Here is a 20,317-nt window from a genome sequence, read left to right on the forward strand (position 1 = left end):
TACTGAACTGAATTGATTTTATGATATTTATGAAATTCTTCTTATGTAGGAGTTACTCATTGGCTGTGTTAATTTCAGAAAAATGTTAATTAAAGACAACAATCTTTGAGAAAAAATCAAAAACCTTTATTACATTATGAATTTTTTTTTCTCCACAATAGTCCATTATTATCAGAATCACCCAGATAGCATGTAAGGCAGTTACAGTTCTACTATTGGTTTTTGATTCCATTTCTTACATTTAAAATGGAGGGGGATGGTTAAAAGATCTCCAAGACCTTCACTTCTCACATTGTGGGATTCTTAAATACCCTTGGCTCTTCACTTCTCTCTGCCTATGTTGACACAGCCCCAGAACATCGGGGAGGAGGTTTAAAAGCTGATATAAATCTTTCAGGCCTTTGGTTTTCAGTGTTGGTTTAAATTTCTAGACCGATGATGAATTTAAAAAGAGCTCTTGGAGAATTTGACAGAGTGAGAATGTCTTTGTGGCCCACCCAGGAAAATCTCAGGATTTTTGTGAAGCTTCATAGTCATGTGAGTATATGGATGGGGAAATCAATGAAAAAAAAAAAAGTGAATCCACATTTAGGTAATAGAACATAAAACAGCTAAATGAAATTTCAAAGCTAATTTCTCTGTTAATGGTTAGTCATATATTTTGAAAGCCTAGAAAAACTATTGATGAGAAAGATAAGGCAAGACAGATGGAGGGACTTCCTTGGTGGTCCAGTGGGTAAGACTCTGTGCTTCCAATGCAGGGGACACAGGTTCGATCCCTGGTCAGGGAACTAAGATCCCACCTGCTATACAGCACAGCCAAAACAATAAATAAAATTATTTTTGAAGAAAGACAGATGGAGAAGAAACCATAAAAAGTGAACACTGGACAATGGGAACAGGATGTGGGCTCATGGGATAAGAGTGAAATTAAACCATTACTTCTCCCAGTGCCCCAGACTTTCTTGAACCTACCAGGCATGCCCACATGTATCTCCGGAACACCAGACAGGAAGGCAGTATTTCATGATGTTTAGGACATACACTGTACATGACTTCTATCCACGTATCAGCTATGTTACCTTGGTGGTTTCCTAATCTATTCAGATTATTGTCTGTAACATGAAGATAATAACATAGGGATGCTACATAGATTAAACGAGATGATATACTAATTGGGTGGCCAACAGTTTTATTCGGGTTTTTCTGTAACATCATACGGGAAAACTTGAACAATCTTTTTAGCTGACCCAATACAATGTAGTGTCTGTCATTCATTCAATGCATATTTATTAAACACCCACTATGCAACAAGCACTAGTCTAGACACTTAGAATATATTCATGAACAAAACAGAAAAAGATTCCTACCCATGTGGAGCCTCCTTTGTAAACAGCTAACTGCGTGCATGCATGCTCAGTCGTGAAGTCGTGTCCAACTCTGCAACCCCATGGAACCCGCCACGCTCCTCTGTCCATGGAATTTTTTGGGCAGGAATACTGGAGTGGGTTACCATTGCCTACTCCAGGGGAGCTTGCCAACCCAGGGAAGACGAACCCATGTCTCTTCTATTACAGGCAGATTCTTTACCACTGAACCACCTGGGGCAAGTCCTAAATAACTGATTAGCAGAACTAAATAATAAGGAACCAAGAGGAGGTGGTATCATGTGCAACCTGGATGTTCTTTAATATGGGGCTGCGTGAAGACAACAGAAGTTGAAGAAAAGTCTTCTGGGAATGGCCAGGGCCTCAGCTTGGCACGTTGTCTCATGTTTTGGCATCTGCAGGGTTTGGCCAGTGTGATTTGGATATTTTCTCACCTGTTTATGCATACTCTTAAAATTTTTATGATTTGAAGGAAAAAAAAAATGCATCAACAAAATAAAACATATTGCCTCAAAATAGGAAAGTCTCTTCATTGAGAACTTGTAATCCACAATGACAAGCATATTTTTTTCCCATTTTTCAAGGTTGTTTCTATGAAATTTAATGTAATATATTTTTATCATGGGCTTTACAGTCAAGGGCATATAATTACATACAAATTTGATAACATTTCCTGTCACTCTGCAGAATGAATTAAAAAAAAAAGAAAGCCACAGATATTTTCAAAAGGGAACATATCTGGCAGAAGAGATAGAAAATGAGGTGTCTGTCAGTCAGGTGTTTGTAAGTTCCAAAGCTGCAATTCAGCCACAAAACTTCCAGTACTTTATACAGAATCCTGATCATTTCTGCTTCTGATACTTGCTTTCACAACTTCAGCATTTTGGGCAAGTTTTTTTTTTGTCTCCTTTATAAGTGCCAATAAGTCAGTTTTCCTCTACACACTATATATGAAAGAACTATTGAATTGGAGCTTGTGTTGGAAATTCTTAGTAAGAGGCAGTTCTGAGTGTATAAGAAACTAAGACAAACACAAGATTTAATACTGTTCATTCCAAATTTTGTGATTTTTATAAATCTCACTTTTCAGGTGGTGTAGATTTTTAGGATTATCACTATTTGGTAAATATTACTGTATCCTAAGCCTTCCATACCGGAGAAGGCAATGGCACCCCACTCCAGTACTCTTGCCTGGAAAATCCCATGGACGGAGGAGCCTGGTAGGCTACAGTCCATGGGGTCGCTAAGAGTCAGACACAACTGAGCGACTTCACTTTCACTTTTCACCTTCATGTATTGGAGAAGGAAATGGCAACCCACTCCAGTACTCTTGCCTGGAGAATCCCAGGGATGGGGGAGCCTGGCGGGCTGCTGTCTATGGGGTCGCACAGAGTCAGACACAACTGAAGCGACTTAGCAGCAGCAGCAGTAGCAAGCCTTCCATATGTTGAATGGTTTCTGCTCACAGCAATTTTGCAGGTTAGTAGCAACAATTCTCCTCCATCACACATAGAAAATAATTATAAGAAAGTTACGAACTTTCTCAGGTTTGGAAAGGTCAGACCTAGAGCTTGAACCCAAGGCCATGAGTTCACACAGGGTCACACAGAGTCGGATGCAACTGAAGTGACTTAACACATATGCACAAGACTGACAGTGGTATAGGTCTAAGGCATGAAGTCCACTTTAGTCAAGACAGGCTTAATAATATGATCAGGGAAAAGAATATTCTGCAAGGGAGAGCTATTAAAACACATTTAACATTCATCACAAATTATTACATGTACATATTTACACTCATACATACCTCCTATATTAGAGGATATAAAATTGGGAGTCTGTTTTAGCTTTCGTAATGGGAAGGTCTAAGGTGATCTTTTCTGGCCATGACTGCCCAGTGCTGAGGAGATTATACCAGCACAGATTTTGGTCTTCACTCTCTAGAAATTACTGTTCTATAAACCTTGGGTGGGGAATGACTATGCATATTTTATAAACATTACTCAGATGAAGCTGGTGTGTAGTTGCAGTTGAAAAGCAAATGCTTCAAGATATTTAATATTCGATGATAATTTAACCCCTGACCACTTCATCCGTAGTGCCTGATCTAAGAGGCTACAAAGAAAAACATCATGTTTAATCAATAGCCTTTCTACTTGCATGACTTGATAAATACACACACACATATGTGCCTTCAGTAACCGAAGCATTGGAAGAGGTCTTGTTTTTAACCACCATTTAAAACAATCATGTAGTGAATGCATCGTGGATTAGATCCAAGAACAGAAAAAAAGCAATACTGGTGGAAAACCTAGTGAGATTCAAACAAAGTATGAAATGAAGTTTAGTTAATGTAGTAAGCCCTGTACATACAAACCTTCAAGTTGAGGACTTTTAAAGATGTGAAGGTGCCCCCGAATGCCAGATGTAGTGCTACATTACTGTACTGTATGGCAAGATTAAAGATGTTTACTCTCTGAGTTTGTTTTTTATATATTACTTTTGTGAAAAGCATTATAAACCTGTTATAGACAGTACAGTCCTATATAGCTGACTGTTATTTTGGTACCTAGGCTAATTTTGTTGGACAAATTGGACTTAACAAACACGCTCTCAGTACACATAGGGGGCTTATCTATAGTATTATACTGATGTTAATTTCCTAGCTTTAACAAATAACTGTGTTTATGCAAACTTCCAACTTTGGGGAAGCTGGGTGAAGAGTGGATGGGAACTCTGTACTTTCTCTGCAACTTTGATGCCAATCTAAGATCATTCTAAAATAAAAAGTAAAGTTTTCAAAACATCATCAAATCCAGATACAACATGGAAGTCTCACTTCCGTTTTCCAGGTTACGAAGCAGATCCTAAGGTAGCCCACAGCTTTTAAGTTTCTCTCTTCCATAACCGATGCTGTAAGTGACAAAGAGGAAGGCAGAGAGAAGGGAGGAAGTGAAAGGTCAGGGGGGCAAAGAGATCAAGAGAACATTGAGGAGAAGCAGAATCCAGGAGAACCCAGCCCAGGCAAGGTGCTGGAGGCTGCATAAAGCTTCTCTGAATCACAGAGATTACACTGATCCTTTGAGAGATTTCTCTCTGCTGACTGGTGTACACTATACAGGATCAAATGGTTGAATGCTTTTGGCATTTAGCAAAAGCTATGGGGGCAGGGCCCTGGTAGGACATGGGGAATCAAGTTCTAAAGGATTACTGAAAAAAAGGTACTAAATGAATAAAATAGGGAGTTAATGTTGATGCAAATTAACTTCAGAAATGAAGAGGGGCTCATTACAGAGCACTGAAAAAGGAGAACTGGGCAGGAGGGAAAAATGAAGACTATCAGGAGTAAAAGAACAGAGGATTGAGACCTTTGGTGTCTATGTTCTACAGGTTGCTCCTGATCGGAGGTGAAGCGTGGAATGACCGGCAGAGCCAGGTACTTTCTCCAAAGTTGCATATTTCATCGATGACTCCTTCTTAAGTAAAATAAACTTATGTTACTATTCGCAGTGTCCAAATTAAGTAGCCTGTGACCTTTGGTTTTCCCAAAGGATTCCTGCCTTTGGGAGACTTCTTTCTTCCCACTCCAGACTTTCCCCTCTGTGAGCTTCTCTTCTGATGCACCTTTCAAAATAAACCAACACAGGAAGGATATAGAGGTGTTTGAGCAATCCCGTTTCCATACAAACAAGTTCAGGCAGTTGAAGGCTACACGCCCAGGTTTGGGGGTGTGCATGACAATGGTGTCCCAGGATCACTCATTTTATCAAGTTGGGGCAGATAAGTACAGAGGGGTACGACATGCGTTACAACATGTTGGGAGCTTATGAACCATCTAATTATCCACTGCAGGATGCAGTTGACAGCCAAGTCCCAGAACTCATAAAAGAGGACAAAGACAAAGAAATGAATGAAATATAACTCCTGTATAAAGTTGATTACAAGAGGTTGATAAGAGGAGAGATGTGTGGGGGAAAAAAAAAACTTTCACGTAAGTAGTTTGGAATGTGATTATATAAATTGGAATAAGAGTAAAACCCACAGGCTTTTGCATTTGACAGAAATGAGAGTTTATGGAAAAGAAAAGTTAGTGTATCTTTCCCATTTATATTTCCCTACTGTTCAGATAGCTATTATTTGGTAGTCCTGTATTGGTTAGGAAAAAAAAAAATCCTGTATTTCTGTTTTTCTTAAGGAAGGTAATTATGTACCTCTCTTTTTAAATGCAAAAACTCAAAACATCTTTCTCTTTTTGGTGGTTTCCACCTGGAAGGTGAGTCCCAGGTCAGAGTATACTTGTGACTCATATTTGGGTTTGGGATTGGAATCAGAGGAATCTATCAAAACTGTAGTCCAGAGTCTTGTGTTTGTTTATTCTTATTATTTATTGTTTACTCTTATTGATCTCAAGTAAACAATAAGCTGCTGAGCTAACTTACATTTCATTTTGTGCTTGGACACTAAAATTGTACACTCCGAGCTTTCTTCATTGAAGAGGTGGTCTGTTGGCAGTAGTTACGAGGCTGGAGTCTGAGGCTAGGTGGCCTGGGATTGATCGTTAGCTCTGCCCCTCAATAGTTGTGTGTGATCTCAGTTTATAACTGTTTATACTCAGGTTTCTTCTCTGCAAAATGGGGATGACAGTACTTATCTCATAGGACTGAAGGGACTAGATGAGTTCAGAGATGTAGAGTGTCTGGAACTTTCCCTGACACATAGTATACAAGGACTGGCTATTGTCATCATTATCATTCATCGTGTGCTCAGTCACTAAGTCATGTCTGACTCTTTGCGACTCCATGGACTGTAGCCCACCAGGCTCCTCTGTCCATGGAATTCTCCAGGCAAGAATACTGGAGTGGGTTGCCATTTCCTTCTCCAGGGGAATCTTTCTGACCTGGGGATCAAACCTGAGTCTCCTGCTTGGCGGCAGATTCTTTACCTCTGTGTCACCTGGGAAACCCTATCATTCATTCATTCATTCATTCATTCACCTCGGAAGCCCTATAGTCATTCATAGTAGGAGGGCCAAATCCCTTACTTTTTCCCCAGCTTTGAAATGGTACATTAGAGGGGGAGTGGAGAAGCATGGGATGGACAGATGGACTAAGTCAAATCCTCCTCTTCACACATAAAACACCCAAGGAAAACTGTAGGAGGCGAGCATGCAGAAATGAAGGAAAAATTTGGCTTGGTGTCTTAAAATGAAATTTCTCCAGAGCTCAACACAGTCATCAGTTTGATTCTTGGATTTCTCATCCTGTTTGTGTGTGTCCTAGATTCGGAATCATAAAGTGGGCCAGAGTTTTCAACACTTCTTAGATTACAGCTATTAAATCACTCTTTTGAATCACACACTGCTCAAAATATGGTTGTACTTAGCACATGGTCATGGTTTTTTGCCTTAAACAGCGTGCCAAAATTCATTAGACTAATCTTTCTTCTAAATGACCCTCAACATTACTATTTCTTACACAGTGAATTTCAGAGCTTGCTATTGATTTTCAAATGACTTCGAGAGGCACTGGTATCCAAGTCAATGGTGGTCTTACTGCCCTCTTTTGTGTAGTTAGAGCTGCCTGTCAATCATCACCTCATGATGGGGGGTGGGGTGGAAATGAGAAGTTACCTATCTTCTCTAGACTTTAAGATTTTATAAGCTAGTAAGATTTTTTTTTAAATGAGGATTGATATCAAGTTGCCAAATTTATTTTTGAAGGAAAACAAACGTAATTATCATCTACTGTCACTGTTCATAAACAAGAACTCTTTAATACTTTAATAATATAGTTATATATAGTATAATATAAATGATAGTTGCACATACACACATTTTCAGAAGGAGCCTGTCAAGTGGAATATGAGAAGGAAAATGTCTATTTTTCAATAAATTTCGACATTTTTTTAGTTAGAATGTGACAGCCATTCTCATTTGTCTCCATTACCCAGAGCCATTTTTAGAATTTCAAAGGTACTTAATATTTGTTGAATAAATGAATGACTATACATGTCTGCAAACTACACAGTCATCCTTTCTTTCAATTTTTCATTACAGACTATCTCTAATAAAACATCATCAGAGTCCAAACAGTACTGGAAACTTCTAATCTATTAAAATAGACTTGGGGGTTTGCCACAAATTATGTGGAAAAAGACTAGAGGGCAATATAATTGTATATTTTAAAGTCCACAAAAATGATAGTAAGATTTTTGAAAAGGTTGCTAAATATGTTTATAATTAAAACATCTAATTTAAAGATATTCTAGCCAGTGTACTTCAAACCGTGTTTTGCAGTGTGTTATGAGAATCGATTCTTAATGAGTCACCATCCCCTTTAAAATAGAGATAGAGGAGCAGAAAACAGAATAGAAATATCACTATGCATCACATAGGTGATGTTTTGTGTTATAAAAATCATTCTACTATTTCTGGAATTAAATAAATACACATGAAGATATCAATGAACACATTGTGGACTGTGGGTCTCGTGGCAAAAAGCTTGTGATTCACTTACATAGACCTCTTTCTTGCCTCTAGTCAAATGCAAAGCCATCTGCAACAGTTCTTACTTCATTGCTTTCTGGGAATGAGTGCCTAAAATCTTCCTTGAGGTAGTAATGCATAATAAATAACCAAACTAGAGCGTAACTTTGCTAGATGTTTTATGTCAATTGTTTTGATGGGATCAGTTAAAGAGTAGAATAGCAAATACGGTGGTATATGTGTGCTCAGTCATTTCTAACTCTATGTGACCCCATGGACTGTAGGCCACCAGGCTCCTTTGTCCATGGCATTTTGGGGCAAGAATACTGGAGTGGGTTGCCATTTCCTTCTCCAGGGGATTTTCCCAGGAGGATTCTTTGAAAGAGATGAGAAAGAGAAGATAAAAGGCACTGAAAGTGTTGAACTCTACCTGAATCTTGTGCTCTTGGAAAATAATGATTAAGAGATCTTGCCAGTCTTTTGTGTTCTGGCCAACAACTAACTGCAAAGAACCTGTCTTTGTACATACTGAGATAAGACCCGTGGCCACCCTTCCTCATGATCCCCATAAGACTTGTAGATGAATCCCCTGTTTATCTGTCTCTGTATAGCCCCAGACCCCTTTCCTTTGCTTCAACGCCTTCATCATTAATATTATTGCAGTATCATTTGCAATATTTTGAATCAAATAATCTCATGGTGCATCATGTCTTGACAGTTTGGTATGATGACTTGAATAGATTGGCTCTTGCATTCAAATCCTTGTTTACTCCAGACAAGTAATGAGGCCTCTTAGGGACCACAGAGCTTCATTCCTAGTCTAGGGATTCAGTGATGAGTCTAACTGGTTCTAACTGGTCCTGTAATGTCAACTCTTGTTCACTGGTAGCATGGCAAGGGTTTGATTGGCATTCCTGTTGAGTATTCACTTGTTTTCTGGTGAACTTCTTTGGGTTTTGTGGCCTGACCATTTGGTGATCTCTATAAGTGGATCAATGATTTGTGGAGATCTTGTCTCTCTTGGGTGAAGATGACAGAGAGTTTGGCTTGTTACTCTTTTCTATTTGTCTACTTTAAGGTCAAACCAATGAAGATTCATATCCACTGGGAAGGGAATAGCATTCTGATAGGGACCAGTAACTTCTGTAGTTCCGTGTTGACTCTTCACCCATAGCTTAAATTTTAAAACTGAAGCTAAACTCTGTCTGCATTTCTGTGTGTCTGTAATTCAGAAAGGACTTTACCTCTCACCGTATGAGCATCTAACATTTTCTTACCTAGGAAAGTATTACCAGATTAAACTGTAAAATCTATTATAGGAGCTTGATTGTACTTGGCTTAGAGATAAAACATCATTTGTATAAACTGAATATTTCTAAAATTCTCAGAAATTAAGGAAACTGATACTAAATTGAGTTATTTACTCAAAACTGGATTGATATGATGCTGAATTACTGGATGTCTAAATCCAATAGGGGGAAAAATGGAAAAAATGGGAAAAAAGTAAGACAGACTATTGAAATGATGATCATTAAACATAATTTTGAGGTTATATACATTTTCCCTTTTCTTTTTATGTATTAAGTTGGCCAAAAAGTTTGTTTGGGTTTTTCCGTAAGATAGTACAGAAAAATCAGAATGAACTTCTTGGCCAACTCAACATTAGAGCGAGGTTAGACATTTGGAGGTCTGTTAACAAATGTATTCCTTTTTGCCATTTTGCAATGTTGTACTATAAGAGATATTAATGGCTACCGAAAGTTGTGAAATGTGTTCAAGTGTGAGTTCTGCTAGTCTGCTATAAAATGCTGGTGTATAACTGTTCACAATCACCCATCTCCCTTCTTCCTCTGGAAAATAAAAGTTACTGTGGTTAAATTTATAATGATGTATGTGAATAAGACTCTGTGAAGATTAATAGTGGCAGAGAGGTACAACTTTGGAAGCAAGATTTGCAGGATATGTTTTTGTTAAGGAAAAAAAAATAGCTTAATCCTAAAATCAAATGGCTAGTTGCTAATGTGTAGGACAGAATCCAAATGGATTCAGAGAGTTGTAGAGGCTTCTGGAAACAGAGTCAAAGCTGTAGTCAAACCTGGCTAAAGCTTGGTGAGTTCATTTACAAGATTTTTCAAAATGACATTTAGTATCAAACACTATATGGATGCAAAGTAGAACTAGCTTTTCTCTCCATTAAAAAGACAAACTTTTATGGGATTACTGGTCCAGTTTTAATAAAAGCTGTAAATGTTTTGCTTCTCCTTCTGAGTAATCTGCCTAGAAGGCAAAGATTCTGTGTCTTAGAACAATTTCCTGTATTTTATGTTGACTTTACTAGCTTCTTGATTATCTGAGAAAACAACGTCTTTTTACTTTTGAAAAAGTTAAGATTCTTTACGATCACATTACCATCTGTGTTTACTTTTAAAATCTTCTACTGTCCCTTTAGTTAAACAGGTAGCCAAGTACTGTTTCAAACAACTCTCGGTCTTATCTTAATCAGGTGTTTAAATCTGCTGACTTTTGGTATTTTTCCTTCTCGAAACTGAGCCTTATGTGATATCTTTTGCATCTAAAACTGTCTTTGATATTTCCCAAAGAGTTCCTGGAAATCGCAAGAATGTATTATTTCACCTTGTAAAAAGGGAGATACTAAAAACAATTAAGTTTATTTGATATGTTACTGCTAACGAGTTGCATGGGAATCACTGTCAAATTAGAAGCGATGCTTAGCCTTCCCTAGGATAAATCTATTAGGGTAAAACATCATTACTACAAATATTTTAGAAATTGTGTGCTGTACGGGAAATTCCTAGAGGATCGTCAATACCTTTCATATCCCAAATATGTTTCTTTTTGAGCCCTGGTACTGCCTTGCCTAATATTAAGACAACAGCAGCATAGTATCATCATAGTTTGTTAGTTTTAAAATGTTAACTCAGTACCATATGCCCCAGAAATTCCATTCCTGGGTATACACCTGAGAGAAATGAAAATATGTTACATATAAATGTATATGCAAATGTTTATAGTAGCCTTATTCACAGTAGAAAAAAATAAAGTATATCTATGCATCGGAATACCATTTAGCAATAAAAAGAAATGGAGTATTGATATATGCTACAACATGAATGAGCCTTGAAAACATGCTAAGTAAAACAAACCAGTCACAAAAGGACACGTATTCTATGTAACCATTTATATGAGATGCTCAGAAAAGGCAAATCTATAGACAAAAATGTAAATATATATTATATATACATAAAAAATATATATAAATATATGAAAAATCTATAGACAAAAAGCATCCATGATGGCTCAGCAGGTAAAGAATCTGACTGTAATGCGGGAGAGCTAGGTCCAATCCCTGGGTCAGGAAGATTCCCTGGAGAAGGGAATGGCTACTCACTTCAGTATTCTTGACTGTAACGTTTCATGGCCAGAGGAGCCTGGTGGGCTACAGTCCAAAGATCGCAAAGGGTCGGACACAACTGAGCAACTAAGCACACACAGACAAAAAGTGGTTGCCAAGGCCTGAGGGAATTGTGGGTAATAGACAATGGCTACTAATAGGTATAGGATTTCTTTTGGGGGATGATGACAATGTTTTAATATTGATTGTTGTGATAACTTCACAACAGAATGAATATAATATAAGCCAATTGTTTACTTTAAATGGCTTAATTGTATGGTATGTGTGCTCAGTCGTGTCCAATTGTATGGTATGTGAATTATAATCAAAATAAATCAAAATAAAGTTGTTATTTTAAGAATAAATTAAATGCTAACTCGGTCACAGGTTTATTTCTTTAATTCGAAACTCACATTTTCTAAACCAGTGATTTTCCAATGGGGATTCTTACAATGAACCCTCAGCAGATCTTTCGCTTTTGAAAACTAACAGTAATAAGTTAACGACAGTCATTTTAAGTCTTATGTCATCTAAAGATAAATTTTACTTTACTTTGGTGCCTTCCTGAAAGCTCTTGCAGATCAGCTACAGGCCAGAGTATTTTGTCTTAAACAAAAGATTGTCTCTGAGCCCCATGGATAAAGGCTATACCAGGTTCTTTTGATTTGGGACAAAGCCTTCTGATAACATTACTTAAACAACTTTGAGTCTAGTGGACTGAGGCAGGATTTCCAGACCCTAGCAGAAAAGTAGATGTGCTTATGAGACCACATAAGAATTACTTAGAACTGAATGATCTGATAAAGGAATGACTGGAGATTCTGGAATATTGTTGATGTTTTAATGGTTTATTTTCTGGATATAGAGAACCTCTTTCTCTTAAGCCATCTATAACTCATAACAATTCAGTGGAATATGATTTTGTAAAGAGAAAACGTTTGTAAACGTGCTTTCTGTCTGACTGCTTCAGAATTCAGAAACTCTTTTAAGTACTTTGATTTTCATGACAATATAGTTACTTGCACAGGCTCAATATGAATCTGTCTTTCTTGTTATCAGAACATATTGGAAACATTAGGTATGCAACCATGTTCTTGCCTGGAAAGTTTATTTGAGAACCTACTTATTTAATCAGATATGACCACGCACCGTTAAGGAACCAAGGTTGATTTTATGGAGCCTTGTTTACAAAGCTCTCTTGGGAAAATTGGCCTGATTCCTGGCTTACAGTGGTCCCTGGTTTACAGGTGAGTGTGGAAAGTCATTTCCTGGCAGGACGAGAAATTTTGGGGAACTCCAGAAGGGAAGAATTCACCCAAATGTATAAATACTACAAGTGGATTTGGTTGGTGAGGTCTTAGTTTAGCTTACTGACCTCTTTGAAGAGGCTTGTAAATATCCAATCTAAGATTCCTTATGAAAGCTTCAGAAAAGCAAACATAGGAAGACCTATCCAGTAAATTATCATTCTTGCTACACCTATGTAAAGAACTAGGCCAAATCAGATGATATCAGCCTTATTTTGTGATCAAGAACCATTTTTCTTTGAGAGTATCTTTGCTCTTTTGAGCAGTAATAAATGGCAATAAATTTTGTTTCAGTAGAAAACTATAACACATCCTTCCAGTTTATCAGATTGTAGGCATGTTTGTTATCACTGAGCTGTTCCACATCTTTTTATAAACTGCAGATAATTGAAGGGTATGCAAACTCTGACTTGTCTGGAGACATTGTAATGACTTCTTCCTCATCTGTAGAGGAACTAGTTTTGGTGCCTACCTGTAAATTGGTCTGGGTCTGCTATTTTGACTAAATTATAAGTTTTTACAGAATTTTCATATCTTCCAGTTTCCTTCAGTATCCAGCTGTAACCTTTCTTTCTTTCCCTGACACAGCATCACTGAGAACTAAAACGTGATTGCTCAAATTCCTACTGGGATTATAAACTGCCTGGCAGTGAGCCATTTTCTCCATGATCTGAAGAATCTTGAGAGCTGAAGTTCAAAATTTAAAGTTCAATTTGATATTGACTTTGAAGAACTCACCACTGCAGCAGATCATGCATAAGCTAGATTTATGCTAAGACAAGTCACTGCCTGGGCCACTAACAAAGTCTGATGAAAGCTCAAGTCATTCATTCTTTTATATGAGAAGCAGCCATGATGAGAAATCACCAGGAGCACGGACGTATTATTAATATCTAAATTAATATCTAAATATCTAAATATTAAATTGAAAGATTTTTCTTCACCAACCTCCTGGAAACCACTGGACTGGCACCCTCAGAGTTCAACTAGTGTCTCTTTAATATAATCTTTGATGTTAACACATCTTTTTCACTTCAAGTATCTCACTTTTAAGGAGCCCTATCTTTAGGGCTCTAAAACAACTGACTTCTGCCACCACCCCTAAACAAGTGGTTTACACATTTTACAGGGATCATGCCAACAAGAAATTCTCGAGAGACTATTTCTTGCTTAGCCTCATGCAAGAGGTTAAGATGATCATCTCGAAGTTGTTCACGGTTGAATGACACTCATTCATCTTGAACAAAAGGAGGAACTGACAATATTGTAAGTTAACAAATCATTGTGCTCCTGGAAAACAGTAGTACTTAAGAATCCCTACAACAAACCTTTCGTTCTTTAGTATCAACAAGACTCCATATCCCTTTCCTTTTCTTTGAGACATTCCTTATTAACTACAATGGTCTGAATGAAGTCATTGCCTTAATTTTGCATACTGACTCTGACAGGGCCATTCTAATTTTTAAATTTAGTTTTTGCTTTGGTTCATCACACAGAAACAACTAGTTTATATAACTTCTGGCTAGTTTGGTCTTAACTAAGATTCAATATTTAGACTTGGGATAAGGAACTTCTAAACATCAATACAAGGAGGTCACTTCTACTGAGCCTCAAAGCTCCCATGTAATGTCTAATATCATTATCAATCATGCCTTTCCTTGGAGGGATCCTGCCAACAAGTAGAATATAAAGATAGCAAATCTATGTTTTCTTATAAGTTTTTTTTTTATGTATCTTATAGAAACAGTTGGCAAAATATGAAAAAAAATAAGTGCCTTTTGAATGTGAGGATTGAATAAACTTGACTGCCTGGCACTGCTAACGAGATACAGTTCCCTTCAAAGTCCCATAGCACAAAGCCATGCAATATACTGCAGTATATTAGACAGTTTTGCTGCTATAATAAAATAGTATAGACTGGGTAGCATAAGCAGCACTTACCCCTCAGAGTTCTGGAGGCTAAGTCTTAGCTGAGGGTGCCAGTGGCTTTGGTGTTAGAGGAGCCCTCTTCCTGGTTTGCAGATGACTATCTTCCACAGCCTTGTCTAACTCAAAGAAACTATGAGCCATGCCATGTAGGGCCACCCAAGATGGATGGGTCAAGGTGGAGAGTTCTGACAAAACATGGTCCACTGGAGAAGGGAATGGCAAAACACTTCAGTATTCTTGCCTTGAGAACCCCACGAACAGTATGAAAAGGCAAAAAGATAGGACACTGAAAGATGAACTCCCCAGGGCAGTAGGGGCCCAATATGCTACAGGAAATCAGTGGAGAGATAATTCCAGAAAGAGTGAAGAGACGGAGCCATGTCCCAGTTGTGGACATGACTGGTGATGGAAGTAAAGCCTGATGCTGTGAAGAGCAATATTGCATAGGAACCTGGAATGTTAGTCCATTAATCAAGGCAAATTGGAAGTGGTCAAACAGGAGATGGCAAGAGTGAACATTGATGTTTTAGGAATCAGCGAACTAAAATGGACTGGAATGGGTGAATTTAACACAGATGACCATTATATCTACTACTGTGGGCAAGAATCCCTTAGAAGAAATGGAGTAGCCATCATAGTCAACAAAAGAGTCTGAAATTCGGTACTTGGATGCAATCTTATAAATGACAGAATGATCTCTGTTCATTTCCAAGGCAAACCATTCAATACCATAGTAATCCAAGTCTACGTCCCAACCAGTAATGCTGAAGAAGCTGAAGTTGAATGGTTCTATGAAGACCTACAAGATCTTCTAGAACTAACACCCCCAAAAGATGTCCTTTGCATTATAGGGGACTGGAATGTAAAAGTAGGAAGTCAAGAAATGCCTGGAGTAACAGGCAAATTTGGCCTTGGAGTACAGAATGAAGCAGGGCAAAGGCTAATAGAGTTCTGCCAAGAGAACACACTGGTCATAGCAAACACCCTTTTCCAACAACACAAGAGAAGACTCTACACATGGACATCACCAGATGGTCAATACCAAAATCAGACTCATTATATTCTTTGCAGCCAAAGATGGAGAAGCTCTATACAGTCAGCAAAAGCAAGACCGGGAGCAGACTATGGCTCAGATCATGAACCCCTTATTGCCAAGTTCAGACTTAAAGAAAGTAGGGAAAATCACTGGACCATTCAGGTATAGCTTAAATCAAATCCCTTACGGTTATACAATGGAAATGAGAAATAGATTCAAGGGATTAGATCTGATAGACAGAGTGCCTGAAGAACTATGGATGGAGGTTCATGACATTGTACAGGAGGCAGTGATCAGGACCATCCCCAAGAATAAGAAATGCAAAAAGGCAAAATGGTTCTCTGAAGATGCCTTACAAATGGCTGTGAAAAGAAGAAAAGCAAAAGGCAAAGAAGAAAAGGAAAGATATACTCATTTGAATGCAGATTTCCAAAGAATAGCAAGGAGAGATAAGAAAGCCTTCCTCAGTCATCAATGCAAAGAAATAGAGGAAAACAATAGAATGGGAAAGACTAGAGATTTTTTCAGGAAAATTAGAGATACCAAGGGAACATTTCATGCAAAGATGGGCACAATAAAGGACAGAAATGTTATGGACCTAACAGTAGCAGAAGATATTAAGAAGAGGTGGCAAGAATACACAGAAGAACTATACAAAAATGATCTTCATGACTGAGATAATCACCATGGTGTGATCACTCACCCAGAACCAGACATCCTGGAATGGGAAGTCAAAGGGCCTTAGAAAGCATCACTAGAAACAAAGCTAGTGGAGGTGATGGAATTCTGGCTGAGCCATTTCAAATCCTAAAAGATGATGCTGTGAAAATGCTGCACTCAATATGCCAGCAAGTTTGGAAAACTCAGCTGTGGCCACAGGATTGGAAAAGGTAAGTTTTTATTCCAATCCCAAAGAAAGGCAATGCCAAAGAATGCTCAAACTACTGTATAACCACACTCATCTCACACGCTAGCAAAGTAATGCTCAAAATTCTCCGAGCCAGGCTTTAATAGTATGTGAACCATGAACTTCCAGATGTTCAAGCTGGATTTAGAAAAGGCATAGGACAAAGATCAAATTGCCAACATCCTCTGGATCATCAGAAAACCAAGAGAGTTCCAGAAAAACATCTACTTCTGCTTTATTGACTATGCCAAAGCCTTTGACTGTGTGGATCACAATAACTGTGGAAAATTCTTAAAGAGATGGGAATACCAGACAATCTGACCTGCCTCCTGAGAAACCTGTATGCAGGTCAGGAAGCAACAGTTAGAACTGGACATAGAACAATGGACTGCTTCCAAATAGGAAAAGGAGTACGTCAAGGCTATATATTGTCACCCTGCTTATTTAACTTATATGCAGAGTACATCATGAGAAACGCTGGGCTAGTTAAAGCACAAGCTGGTATCAAGACTGCTGGGAGAAATATAAATAATCTCAGATATGCAGATGACACCACCCTTATGGCAGAAAGTGAAGACGACCTAAGATACTCTCAATGAAACTAAAAGTGAAGAGTGAAAAAGTTGGCTTAAAACTTAACATTCAGAAAACTAAGATCATGGCATCTGGTCCCATCACTTCATGGCAAATAGCTGGGGAAGCAATGGAAACAGTGACAGACTTTATTATTTTGGGCTCCAAAATCACTGCAGATGGTGACTGCAGCCATGAAATTAAAAGACACTTGCTTCTTGGAAGAAAAGCTATGACCAACCTAGACAGCATATTCAAAAGCAGAGACATTACTTTGCCAACAAAGGTCCATCTAGTCAAAGTTATGGTTTTTCCAGTAGTCATGTATGGATGTGTGAGGTGGACTATAAAGAAAGCTGAGTGCTGAAGAATCGATGCTTTTGAATTGTGGTGTTGGAGATGACTCTTGAGAGTCCCTTGGACTGCAAGGAGATCCAACCAGTCCATCCTAAAGGAAATCAGTCCTAAATATTCATTGGAATGACTGTTGCTGAGGCTGAAACTCCAATACTTTGGCCACCTGATGTGAAGAACCGACTCACTTGAAAAGACTCTGATGCTGGGAAAGATTGAAGGTGGGAGGAGAAGGGGATGACAGAGGATGAAATTGTTGGATGGTATCACTGACTCAGTGGACATGAGTTTCAGTAAAGTCCAGGATTTGGTGATGGACATGGAGGCCTGGCGTGCTGCAGTCCATGGAGTTGCAAAGAGTTAGAGACTACTGAGCAACTGAACTTAACTGAACTGATCTTCCTGCTGTTTCCTCACATGGTGTGAAGAGAGAAGGCTTTGGTCTCTTTCTCTTCTTACGAGGGCACTTGTCCCATCATGGAAGATCTACCCACCACAGGCATTTTAGTGGGACAGACAAACATTCTATACATAACACTGCCTATGAAGTCAGGTTCAAATCTCAGCTTGAAGATTTTCTACTTGCATGTTATGGGTTGAATTCTGTCCCGGAATAAAAGATATATTTCAGTTCTAACCCCCAGGACCTCAGAATGTGATCTTACTTGGTGATGAGGTCTTGACAGAGGTAATCAAGTCAAAATGAGTTCCCTAGGGTGGGCCCTACTCCAATAAAACTCATGTCCTTCTAAAAAGAGGAAATCTGGACACAGGTGTGTAGAGAGGGAAGACAGAGAGGAGACAAAGCGAGAAGACCACCATGCACAAGCCAATGAGAAAAGCCTGAAACAGATCCTCCTTTCAAGGCTTTCAGAATTAACCAATCCTGCTAACACCTTGACCTCAGACTTCTGGACTCCAGAACTATGAGGGAATAAATTTCTATTGTGTAAACCACCCAGTTGATGGCACTTTGTTATGGAGCCTTAGAAAACTAACACACTAGGTAACCTTGAGGAAAGCACCAGACTCATATAGCAGATGAGAACAGTACCTATCTCATTACACAGGCTGGTTGTGACTATTTCGTGTGAAAAAAGAGGAAAATCCTGGTTTCGGTATCAGAGTAATGGTGGCCTCATAGAATGAGTTTGGAAGTGTTCCTTCCTCTGCAATTTTTTGAAAGAGTTTAGAAGCATAGGCATTAGCTCTTCTCTAAATGTTTGATAGAATTCTCCTGTGAAGCCATCTGGTCCTGGGCTTTTGTTTTGGTGGAGATTTGTGATCACAGCTTCAATTTCAGTGCTTGTAATTGGGTTGTTTATAGTTTCTATTTCTTCCTGGTTCATTCTTGGAAGATTGAACTTTTCTGAGAATCTGTCCATTTCTTCCAGGTTATCCATTTTATTTCCATATCAGTTCAGTTCAGTCGCTCAGTCGTGTCTGACTCTTTGCGACCCCATGAATCGCAGCACGCCAGGCCTCCCTGTCCATCACCAACTCCCGGAGTTTAACCAAACCCATGTCCATTGAGTTGGTGATGCCATCCAACCATCTCATCCTCTGTCATCCCCTTCTCCTCCTGCCCCAATCCTACCCAGCATCAGGGTCTTTTCCAATGAGTCAACTCTTTGCATGAGGTGGCCAAAGTATTGGAGTTTCGGCTTCAACATCAGTCCTTCCAATGAACACCCAGGACTGATCTCCTTTAGGATGGACTGGCTGGATCTCCTTGCAGTCCAAGGGACTCTCAAGAGTCTTCTCCAACACCACAGTTCAAAAGCATCAATTCTTCAGCGCTCAGCTTTCTTCATCGTCCAACTCTCACATCCATACATGACCACTGGAAAAACCATATCCTTGACTAGATGGACCTTTGTTGGCAAAGTAATGTCTCTGCTTTTAAATATGCTATCTAGGTTGGTCATAACCTTCCTTCCAAGGAGTAAGCATCTTTTAATTTCATGGCTGCAATCACCATCAGCAGTGATTTTGGAGCCCCCAAAAATAAAGTCTGACACTGTTTCCACTGTTTCCCCATTTATTTCCCATGAAGTGATGGGACCAGATGCCATGATCTTAGTTTTCTGAGCATTGAGCTTTAAGCCAACTTTTTTACTCTCTTCTTTCACTTTCATCAAGAGGCTCTTTAGTTCTTCTTCACTTTCTGCTATAAGTGTGGTGTCATCTGCATATCTGAGGTTATTGATATTTCTCTCAGCAATGTTGATTCCAGCTTCTGCTTCTTCCAGCCCAGAGTTTCTCATGATGTACTCTAAAACTCTTCAAAAAATGGGCATAGAAGGAACCTACCTCAACATAGTAAAGGCCATATATGACAAGCCTACAGCAAACATTATTCTCCATGGTGAAAAACTGAAAGCATTCCTCCTAAGAGCAAGAACAAGACAAGGGTGTCCACTTTCACCACTATTATTCAACATAGTTCTGGAAGTCCTAGCTACACCAATCACAGAAGAAAAAGAAATAAAATGAATCCAGATCGGAAAAGAAGAAGTAAAGCTCTCACTGTTTGCAGATAACATGATACTGTACATAGAAAACCCTAAAGATAGTATCAGAAAATTACTAGAGCTAGTCAGTGAATTTAGCAAAGTTGCAGGATACAAAATACAGAAATCATTTGCATTTCTATATACTAACAATGAAAAATCAGAAAGAGAAACGAAGGAATCAATCCCATTCACCATTGCAACAAAAATAATTAAATATCTAGGAATAAACTTACCTAAGGAGACAAAAGAACTGTACACAGAAAATTATAAGACACTGATGAAAGAAATCATAGACAACATAAACAGATGGAGAGATATTCCATGTTCCTGGGTAGGAAGAATCAATATTGTGAAAATGACTATACTACCAAAGGCAATCTACAGACTCAATGCAATCCCTACAAAATTAGC

The 20,317-nt window shown here is 38.5% G+C and overlaps 1 protein-coding gene and 1 non-coding gene across 7 annotated transcripts in view; one reads left to right on the forward strand and one right to left on the reverse strand.

The window, feature by feature from the left end:
* Window positions 1–20,317, reverse strand: part of NRG1 (neuregulin 1) — a 1,106,536-nt gene that overhangs the window by 497,794 nt on the left and 588,425 nt on the right. The window lies entirely within an intron of this gene.
* TRNAG-UCC (transfer RNA glycine (anticodon UCC)) lies at window positions 719–791 on the forward strand. Its single transcript has one exon. It is a non-coding gene; the product is annotated as a tRNA-Gly (tRNA).

Source organism: Giraffa tippelskirchi, chromosome 8, assembly GCF_054371585.1.
Source record: "Giraffa tippelskirchi isolate mGirTip1 chromosome 8, T2T-mGirTip1v1.2.pri, whole genome shotgun sequence".
Classification (NCBI taxonomy): Eukaryota; Metazoa; Chordata; class Mammalia; order Artiodactyla; family Giraffidae; genus Giraffa; species Giraffa tippelskirchi.